We start from the raw sequence: 12240 nt of genomic DNA on the forward strand, positions 1-12240 counted from the left end.
TGTATATGTAATAGCACGTAGAGTCGGTAAAGTACTCCTTCAGAAAAATGGACTATTGTTCAGACATTAAACTATAGGATATCAATTTGAATTACTGGATGTTGGGGCCATTTCGTCCTTCAGTTGGAACATTGTAAGAGGATTTGGTTATTCCTATCTATTTCATATAAATTACCTGCTAATCTACAGATTATTGGGTTTATAACAGGCGTGTTGGGGAGAATTTGCCTTCATCAGAAGTACTCTTAATTAGATTTGTACCGTAGGGAAATACACAGCCATGAATCTCGTTAATACTTGAGCAGACTGCGTCTCCAGAACTCTAGTATGCTTCATCATATAATCAACTTGCAATTGATTTTATTCATGACATTCACCGGAGACTTTGAATCTGATTTATTTATCTATTCATGAACCTTTAGGGTGGTCCCTTCAGTTAACTAAGTAACTGATTTCCAAGGAAGCCCTTGCAAAATCATAACAAACCAGGATACAAAAGGATAACTTTACATAAACTGAGTGAATAATATATTCGTAATAATATAAGATGATGAGAGGGTAAACCGAAAAACTGACATATTTAGATTTTTTTGCACGGTATCTTAATACATGCTGTACATTTGGCGAATCTGCCATTGAGGTGCATTTCAGCAGCTTTTCACAGAATGCAGAAGCTAGACGACAGGCCCTGATACAATTGGTCCCATAGAATAGAGGATACGTTGGATAAAATATATTTCCATTTCATAGACTATGACCAGTATGAAACAGAGATTTTGCATGATAAGGTCCATGTAGCATATTCGTCTTCTACATAAGTCCGCTGAGTTCTGTCTTCTGTGAGTATCTAGTACCAAAACGTCAGTTTGAACGATGTTTGCGTTGATGACACCGAGCACTATAAAGTGTTGTAACGCTGTCTCTATTGGCAACAGAGGAGAAAATAAGTCCCTAGATTTTTCATTTGAACAAACGACTTGCCACCATCAGACTTTCAAGAATCACTTAAGAGACCGCCCAAAGAAACAATCACGTTACGTGCCATTGCCTGTTTTGCCCCCATGTGGACATGTACCAGGTAAGCACTCCGGGACAACCAGGTGACTGTTGGCAAAGCTAATGGAGGCGAACAAGGTGTCAACTTATCAAAGGTTATCACTATATCATGCCCCATGAAGTGCAAAATGTGATGTAACGATGATCTTGGGATTGAGTTAGTCATGACGGAAAAAGACGTTTTTGTGACCATATAAGGACACGAATTTGCTTATTTGTAAGACTGAAGGGACACTGTGAGTGTATGAAAGCAACGGAACTAAAGGCTGGGAGCTGTGATACGCCCTGGACTCAACGGAAGTGTGCAGTGTAGCAGAGTAAGAGGGGTAGGTTTTTAGAGGAAGGTAAGACTACTTTATCAACAATCGTGAGATATCGTTTAGATAATATTTTACTGGCGTTTATGATATAGGAACATAGTCTTATGATAGCGATCTTTGTTACTTCTGTCCAGGATAACATATTATTGCATGTTGACGTGAAAATAATGACCTATCGTTAGACCGTTGTCTAGGCAACCCTTTCACTTTACTTTAAAATTCGAGATTTTGTACGATAATTTCCCCAAATACAGCTTTATGTTTCATATGTATAGTGAAGTTTGTTCTGTTATGTCATAATGGAACTTATAGCGCTGGGCAAACTGCCTTTTACAGGGGATCGCTAACAACGAATCTATCTTATAATTCAACAAGAATTGAGGTGACGAAATATGATATCATGACCAACAGGTCTTTTATTCCTGTAATCAACCAATGAGGTTTCATATATAATATAAAACCTCCTTGATTAGACAGTATACAAGCTGTCACCATCACACTTTGACGTCCTTGCAGATGTCATATCATAATATCATAATATCATAATATCATAATATCATAATATCATAATATCATTATATCATTATATCATTATATCATTCATAATATCATAATATCATAATATCATAATATCATAATATCATAATATCATAATATCATAATATCATTATATCATTATATCATAATATCATAATTTTGAACTCCAACATCATAATATCATAATATCATAATATCGTAATATCGTAATATCGTAATATCGTAATATCGTAATATCGTAATATCATAACATCATAATATTATAATATCATAATATCATTATATCATAATATCATATCATAATATCATGATATCATAATATCATAATATCATAATATCATAGTAAGATTTTCATAAATTCATAAATTCATAAATTCATAAATTCATAAATTCATAAATTCATAAATTCATAAATTCATAAATTCATAAATTCATAAATTCATAAATTCATAAATTCATTGCGCGGGACTTTGAATGTGTAAATAATTATTCCCATAAATTCATAAATTCATAAATTCATAAATTCATAAATTCATAAATTCATAAATTCATAAATTCATAAATTCATAAATTCATAAATTCATAAATTCATAAATTCATAAATTCATAAATTCATAAATTCATAAATTCATAAATTCATAAATTCATAAATTCATTGCGCGGGACTTTGAATGTGTAAATAATTTATGAATTTATGAATTTATGAATTTATGAATTTATGAATTTATGAATTTATGAATTTATGAATTTATGAATTTATGAATTTATGATATCATGATGAAGTCACAAATTTAAAATTCATAATTCATATACACATTCAAAGTCCCGCGCAATGAATTTATGAATTCATGTCCGCTGCTGTATTGTTCGAAAACGCCAGGTGAACGATTTTTGAACTTGACCTTCCTTTGCACAACCACTACACACCTACCAAATATCATGAAGATCCAACAAAGGTTCCCGAGTTATGCTCTTGACATACATACAGACCCACACAACAGCCGGCTCAACCGAAAACATAATCTACTCCGAGTTCCTCGGCGAAGATAATGAGAGAAGACAGTATCATAGCTAATAGTAATGAATGCGGTAGACTTAATTCCTTTTTTGCTTTTGTTTGGCAGAACAATGTTGGCGAACGAAGTCCACGAATCCTTTGACCCGAGTCAAGATTTCCTCGCGAACTGGACATATGTGTCATCTACCAACTCCAGTAATTCTACAACAGAGACACCGCCTGCTCCTGAAACTCTCAATGTAGCTCCTAGCGTAACGCCTGAAACAATTTCAGTCCTTGTAGAGATCATCCTTGCTGCTATCCATGATCAACCCCTTCCTGTACGCTCTGCTGGGCGACAAGTTCCGCATCTACATGAAGAAGGTCCTCTGCTGCGGTCGCGGCGTGGACAAAAGAAGGTATCAACATTCAACATTTCGCAGTGGAAACGCCACACGTTTAACTCGGCGGACACTAGTCTGGGGAAATCGTCAGGGGACAACGTCAGCTCGTGGAAAGACAGCGGAGACAAAATTCAGCTCTTCTTTAGACAGAAATAAGGCAACGACAAAGACAGCAGAGAAGAGGGAGTATAACCCTTGCCCCATCGAGCTGACTTGAGGACTTGAACAGCTTATGGAAACTTTAATTTTCATTTCAGTGAAGGTCATGAAAATATCTGATGATTCTAATGATATTGACAAAATATGTAGATGGTTTGTAACAACTAGAACATGGAAGTGAGACAACTGTTCAAGCAGATGTTACTCGTATTTGTGTTAGCGACAAAGACACATGTATCGACGTTTGAAACAGTTCGTCTTGATCATACTCAACTATCTGATAAAGTGGTACACATGTTGCAACCAAGTCCTTGTAAGGGAGATTTATTTTAGAAAACCGACCAAATTATCAGAGGATCGTTCTCATGTTATTTAATACACAAAATGGTGATATCTATATGTCATTGAACGTATGATGGGATTCGTAAACTGCGTTTGTAGATGCGTATATAAACTTATACATTTTACTCATGTGAGAGTTTTCATAATCTATATTCGTAATAATGTACATGAAAATTATATGTATCATCCAGTTTAAGGTAGCCAACAGCTAGTTGGGCATCCCTGGCTGTATGTATTTCAGATCCATACAAATGGATGAATAAATATACACTGTTTTACCTGAAATGTCATTTTCATCTGACGGCTTGGTCAGAAACATTAGTGACTTAATAATATCATTCTAATATCTGCATTTGTTGCGCCGGAGTATATCAAACCCTACTACATATATCCTTAATGTTAAACATAAAGTTTTCCACAATCGATTTACAATTTTAGGACACACATGTGCACGCACAAGACAATGTACATTCTTATCAATAATCATTGCTTTCATCACAGAATATCATCATTTATAACACGTAGAATACCGACATTCGTATGTCGAGCTAAGGACTTCCTTTGCTATATTTTTTGCGTGCTCTAGCATTCAGCGGTAGCAATACTACATAATGTCTAATACTAGCTAGCGTAAATCCTTAATCTTACCCTTCGCATCTTTCAGTTTCATTTACGAATATCATTAAGCATGCTTAAACATCTGATTTTTGCAGAGCATCCTGTTTACTTATATATAGATACATTTTGTATACACATATATACTCTTGCCCTAGTCTGTAGTAACGCAAAATCTCGCTGTCCAGGACTTTCCTGGTCCCTCCCCTAGGGTAGACTGGTGTCGGGCGGCCGCTATAAGCGCGATTCGATCAGGTTAGCCTTGTCCTACCCACAGCAGAGGACCTTCTTCATGTAGATGCGGAACTTGTCGCCCAGCAGAGCGTACAGGAAGGGGTTGATCATGGAGTTGGTGGAGGACAGCATAGCCACGAACAGCTCCAGTGGATCATGATGTCCTGAAGAAAAAATGATATTTGAACAGACGATAACATAATTTTTGATTCACACATCATAATTTCTTATCCATACATCTGGCTATGGTCGGCAAGCCGTCAGTCTAACATCATGTGACATCCTGAACATCTCGTAAAGGTTACATACAATATATGCAATATATATATGCTTTTTTTTAAGCTTAAATTCGGCATAACCTATTAAAATTACTTTCATACTTCATCAGGTATGATCTATTCTAATTTCAAAAAAAAAAACAAAAAAACTATAAGACAACATAATAAGAACAGCTCACCTTCTGGGATGCTGTAGAGATGGAAGCCATATTTGACCAGATAGACGATGTGCAGCGGCATCCAGGAGACGGTGAACACCGCTACAACAACTGTCACCATCCTCGTCACGCGGTGTCGTGATTTGGCTGCAGCTGCTGAATCAGCTTGGATGACATCACCGTGGTGCAGTTTGTAGTACAACCTAGCATAACACGGTACTAGGATGGACAGTGGTAGGATGCACCAGGCTACGAACCGATAGATGAGGATTCCTTGCATGTAATCTTCATACGGCACAACACTTGTTGGATCTGACCTGCACTCTTGGGTCGTTCCATACGTCTTGATCTTAGAGAAGGCGATGATGTGGATTGTGAAGATGACTGACACCAGCCACAGGGCGGCGCTGATGAGCCATGTTCGCTTCTTGGAACTCCGTTGATGATGTCCGATCGGGTCTGCTACAGCCTGGTACCGCTCGATGCTCATGGCTATGACGAACAGGATACTAGCGTTTCCACAGATACCGTATAACGCCCGTGTCGTTGTGCACACTGCCTGGCCAAATATCCATCCGTTCGGCAAAAAGTATTGCGCATTCCAAACAGGGACGAACTCACAGCAATACAGAAGGTCGGCCAGGGCAAGATTTAATACAAAAACGTTTGGTACTGTTCTCATCTCGGGATATCTCGCGATAACATAAATGACGAGAGAGTTGGCTAAAACTCCAATAGCAGCGAGAACGAGCTCGACAAAGATTGAAATTGTTTCTGTAGTGAAGGTATCATGAGCTACACTGACGGTCCCAGTAGGTGCTTCCGTCGTAAAGTTAGTGGAGTTGGCAGTCGACACGTGTGTCCAGTTGGCAAAGAAGTCATGACTTGGATCCATCTGCGAAGCATTAATCCCTGACATTGCTTGTTCTGAAAAGAGAAACAGTTTGCACTTTTTAATGGGGGTTTGAAATTCCAAAATGGCATGTACAGTGTTATTGCTTCACAAAATCTGTCATTCATTCTTAAAAACGAATATCTTCTACACACGCATCTAATAAAGGGGCATTAATAAATAAGCTTTATATCCACTTTACCTCCTTCGTTGCAGATGCTCCCCATCCCATCCTGTCCCATGTGATTCAATGACCTATTTACATGCACAGTCTCATGTATTTTGCAAAGGACTTATTACATAAATAGATAATCCCTGCTATCCACAAGCTCTGAAGACGTATCCATTGCCTTTATATCTAAGTCCTTAAGGATCGTTCGGCAATTGAAAGGATACGACAAATAACTGTGTCACTGAATAGAAAAATAAGCATCACGTCTTGATGATCTTTCGTGGAATATAGGTTAAATATCTTTAATTCGTTTCTTTTCTTTCGCGACAGATAGCAAGTTTGGGCACATTCCTACTTCTCCATGCTGAACATCATCTACTGTGTTTTTAAGTGTAGATATTGCATGTACTTGCCCATACATTTCACCTACATGGCATTGGAGAAGGTGCATACAATGTAGCCCACAAACCAAGCATTGTGAAGACATTTTTTGTAAACGAGTCTATGGTCTATATAGGCCAGTACTTACAATTAGGAGATCTTACTGAGTAAATCCTTATCAAATGTTCATTCAGGCAAACTATATCACTAAATCTAGGTACAATAGAGTTCCAATCTACAGTAGGATCGGTAAATCGCAAAAAATCATACCTGTCTCCACTGAATCTACAGAGTAGACTCCACTGTATACTGTGCACTGCACGCTTCTGCTGAGTGGCCTGCCTTCACGAAACTCGATATAGCTGAAAATCTCCTAGCATGCCGGTCGTATTAGCGACTTGTCCTTGGAAAGGGCCGAAGAAGATAAACGATAGTCCAGACGAGCTCTTATCTGCCTAGAGTCGCACAGATGCGCAGGTCACTTTCCGTCACGCAAATATCCACTGAGGTCCGTTCCCAGACCATCCATAATTAGGTGAAGAAAAACCAAAGGGATGGCGTTTGTCCATCTTACTCTTACTGAGGGGTGCTATAGGAAAATGTGGGCACTGCAAAAATGTAGGTCTGAATTTTGTGCAGTTTTGTTATTTGCTACTCCTGCATTTTCCTAGCAAATTTTTGCGCAATTGCTTTTTCTTCAAACATGCTACGTAGTTTCACTTGCGAAAAAAAGAAACTTCGCCCACTCCCATGACCCGTCTTGGTCCCATCCAAAAACGAAATTGTTCCCTTGAGGCGGTCTACGGGAGAGTACGCTACAATATTGGAACTACCTATGTGCCCTCTCTGGTGTAAAGAGGTCCCGTTGCAATAAAGATGTACATTGCCATTCACACGCAGTATAGCGACTAAATTTAGTACAACACGCGGGCACTTGATGTTGCCATTGTACAGTGCCATAAAATAACACAATGAAACTATAAAAATTTAGCTGGCGTTTTACTAGGTAGAAGTGCTCTTATATTAGTTTGACACGATTATCATCATGTCATAAAAATTTGCGAACGGATAATCTTCGACGATTTCATTATAAGATGGCGTGTTTGCGTCACTATGAATAACGCAGGTGACGCACTGCCTATAAAATGACGAGACTTAGCAGTACGTCAAATCCGTGTTAAAACAAAAGCGACATTGTAAAGGTCACCATTGAGTGTTAAACATGGCAAACTAAAAAGGTATGAATTATATCCATAATGAAAAAATTCTCTAATCAGGGGGAATTTTGTAATTTCAACAGATATACGGAAATGACGTCATAAATGACTACACATTTTTACCATAAAATGGGTCGCCCTACAGTGCCTATTGTAGGCTTAACAGCGCAAGTTCTCAAAGAAAAATTTATATTAAGGAAAAAGTAAGTTGGTCCCAACCAACAATGAAGATTTACCTTCTTACAACTGTCATTGAAACTTTCCTAATGTCTTCGGTGGCGTACTAATGGACGAGAAAGGGCCCTTAATGTTTTGACCATGAAGTCTTTTCATTGGAACTTTAGAAGGGAATTTGTAGGGAAGGATTGGGAAAACTAAATATAAAAAATTCAATGAAATAATGAACAAATGAGGGTAGCATTCTGCTGAAGTTGAACATTTATTCGTATCATACCAACATCAATTAAGATATCACACTATCCTCATAACGTCTGTCGACAGTTTATCAGACATCTTGCGAACGTGAAACTTGTCCACTGAGAGGACGCTATATCTGGGCGTACGCATCTGCTCAACATTATTACTGATGCTGCTCACCACTGTAATACTGCAGTTTCACAACCTTGCCCTTGACAGCACCCACGTTTACATTACAAAATTGGTTTAAGCTTAAGGCAAAATTTATAAAGCACTAAAACACAACAAATACCACGTATCTTTCAGAGCTTGGATACGACAGTTGTTAAGTCTGTTCATTACCTGTTAATAAATCTTCATATAGCATTTGTGTAACAATTTTCGACAAAAAGCAATCCTTGTCTGTTTCTTCCAATGTATGTTACTTTACTCGTTACTTTTGACACATACCTTAAAGAAGCAACGTTAGATTTGTGGGGTTTTCTATTGTAGCATTTCCCTACTTTTATGTACAATATGTTTACCGTTTTCGATGTTTCTGTATACCTAAAGACCAATCGATATCTTTTTCAGAAGCCTGAATGTTTCCAAACATTGTCATGGTTTCTAGACTTCAATGGAGCTAGCGTTATACCCCCTCTTCTCTGCTGTCTTTGGTGTTGCTTTATTTCTGTCCGAGGAAGAGCTTAATTCGGTCTCCGCAGTCTTCCCACGAGCCGACGTTGGTACATGCTGATTTTCCCAGACGAGTGTACGTTGAGTTAATCGTGTGGCGTCGTTACTGTGGAGTGTTGAACCCAACTGATACCTTCTTTTGTCCACGCCGCGACCACAGCAGAGCACCTTCTTCATGTAGATGCGGAACTTGTCGCCCAGCAGAGCGTACAGGAAGGGGTTGATCATGGAGTTGGTGGAGGACAGCATTTCCACGAACAGCTCCAACGGATCTGACTGACCTAAAGGCAGAATAACCGTTTTGGATACCACATAAAATAAAAGACAATATAATATATCATTTTTTAAAGAAAATGACAAAATGAGAGTATTGAAAGTATAAATGTTCAAAAGATTGAGCTTACCCTCGGGGACGCTGTACAGATGAAAGCCAAATTTGACCAGATACACGATGTGTAGCGGCATCCAGGAGACGGTGAACACCGCTACAACAACTGTCACCATCCTCGTCACGCGGTTTCGGGACTTCATTGTTGTACTGGACGAACTACGCTTAATGACATCGTCGTGGTGCAGTTTGTAGTACAACCTAGCGTAACACGGCACCAGGATGGTCAAGGGCAGGACACACCAGGCCACGAACCGATAGATCAGTATTCCTTTGATGTAATCTTCATACGGCACAATGCTTGATGGATCTGAACCACAATGTTTATAAGTGCCATACGTCTTGACCTTAGAGAAGGCGATGATGTGGATTGTGAAGATGATTGACACCAGCCACAGGGCGGCGCTGATGAGCCATGTTCGCTTCTTGGAACTCCGTTGATGATATCCGATCGGGTCTGCTACAGCCTGGTACCGCTCTATGCTCATGGCTATCATGAACAGGATACTAGCGTTTCCACAGATACCGTATAACGCCCGTGTTATTGTGCACACTGCCTGTCCAAATATCCATCCGTTGGGCAAAAAATCTTGGGTGCTCCAAACTGGAACAAACTCGAAACAATACAGAAGGTCGGCCACGGCAATGTTCAAAACGAAAACGTTTGGTACTGTTCTCATCTCGCGATATCTCGCGATGATATAGATGACGAGGGAATTTGTTAAAACTCCGATAGCAGCGAGAATGAGCTCTACAAAGACTGGAATCGTTTGAGCGGTTACGTCATTGACGACATCGATGTTTTCAGGAGAAGATGTCTTGACCGTGAAGTTAGTGGAGTTAGCAGAAGACACATGTGTCCAGTTTGCGAGGAAGTCTTGACTTGGGTCCAGGGAGACACTACCGTTGTTTGCTGACATCGTTCTAAGTAAACAACAACAACAACAACACAACAATAAATTAGATAAAAGATGTCCTGTCACACTCGTCCAACAGTCCAAGTATTTTGCTACCTATTTTTGCATATGAGTTTACTGTAGAGATATATGAATAATTTCTTTCCTTTAATGTTTATGGCAGAATGATGTGGTTGTTCCTCTAACCCAACGATGTACTTCCATCGTCAAATATTTCTGTATGAGTAGAAAATCCTCTTTGTATAGCATAAGTGTTGGATTATTGTATAATCTGATCCTTCATTATAAAGTCTTCAGCAAAGTTACGGATTAAACGAACGTAAAACTTGTAGATTATTATTTTTTCATCCTGCCAAAAATTTGACACATGAATACCATCGTCGGCCGCAATGTTTCTATTGGGACAGAAGAAATCCCAATTGTATATCTCTGTGACGGGTACACAGTAATGATAAAAGTTGACGGAAAAATAACACTTGTTATTTTGTGAAATAGTTCAGACCCATAAAAGGACAGTAAATTCTTAATCTGGTGCAAAATATCGATTTACAGCAATTTCATAACATAGATATTTCAGTACCTATAAATAGAGTATCACACTGGCAAGCAAAATCGATTTTTGTAAGATAGTATGACATGTTGTTATTAGAGTGGCTGAGCTTAAAATAAGGCAAAGAATAATCTTAAGTGCCAATTTACGTGTCAACTGCAATAACATTAATATTGAGAAGGAAAATCTTTTGGATCATTCTTTCTCTACTAAATGTAAGATATTTGCAGGAAAGCAAACCAAAAGACAATCTACAACTATGTTTTTTTTTTCCATTTGTTTGCAATTCAGATAAAGATTGAAACAATATAGGTCAAATCTAGCTAGACCGGTTATCATCAATTCAAAATCTTACAAATACATAATATGATCAATGGCAAAATGAGATAAATCTAAAAGGTGGTAATTTCAATCTGATGTCCTCTTATTTTGTTGTTTTTAGTTTCAACAACTATTTTGTATGGTCAAGAATCTTGTCATGCCATCCAATATACATTGTATTGTGCAATTTAAATTAAGTCAAGGTCAAAGTCAATCAGATACACCGTACGACATTTTCATCACCTGTAAGATTTTGTTTCGATAACACGAATCATACGATGTTTGATAAAATACTTTGTGATGGCTTCAAACCAGACAGTACCAAGAGAGTGAAGCTTGGCAAACGTAGCATGATGTTACATGTAGCTGTATCTGAATATAAAAAACAGGACCAGACATTTTCGAATCTTTAGTACTTCTTTATATCAAAACAAAGAGTACCAAAATTCCACTGATACCTTGCGTTATATCTTATGTAAGATTATCATAAAAATATTAAGCTTGTCTAAGCTAGCACTTGCTTCATGTACGTAGTGGTGTCGACGCTACCACAATACAATAATATACACGTAGAGGAGGATTGATAATAAGGAAAAAACCTTACCTGTTTTCTAAGAACCTGGCGTTAGTACTCTACTGCAGTTCAGTTTGATCAAGTTCGCCGTGCCGTGGGGAAGTCTAGAAGGGTTCGCTACTGGCTGCTGCTCTTATTCTCTCACAGTCACGTAGACAAACCGACTTATGTCCTTATATGGTGACAAAATGTCCTCTTCCGGTAGTCTTCGTCCGCCCAAAGGTCATTATCATACATCTAGTACGTCATATCTGCGTTAAGAGGCATCTGAAATCCACCAACCACTTTGTCATAAAATTGATCAAATTAATCGTTCCGTAATAAACTTGGTTTCTTGACACGTACACATCGCTTTCATTGCGAGAACGACTGTACTAAAAAGGAATTTTCTAGGTTTTCTGGTCAAACATTTAGCGTTCTCTATTTTTCAAACCGCATTTTTTTTACTCATAGTCAAGTTCGGCTTCTGATTCCATGACTAGTTTCATCCCTACTCATCACATCCTTCCTCCCATGTCTAACATGAAATTGGTCCCCTGCGATTTTGTACATCACGTTAATGGAAGTACTTACGTGCCTTCTCCGGTGTAACAAGGTTTATCTAGCCCAGCGGGAGATGGCCCTTGGTCTCAAGTT

Source organism: Branchiostoma lanceolatum, chromosome 12 (assembly GCF_035083965.1).
Source record: "Branchiostoma lanceolatum isolate klBraLanc5 chromosome 12, klBraLanc5.hap2, whole genome shotgun sequence".
In the NCBI taxonomy this organism is placed as follows: Eukaryota; Metazoa; Chordata; class Leptocardii; order Amphioxiformes; family Branchiostomatidae; genus Branchiostoma; species Branchiostoma lanceolatum.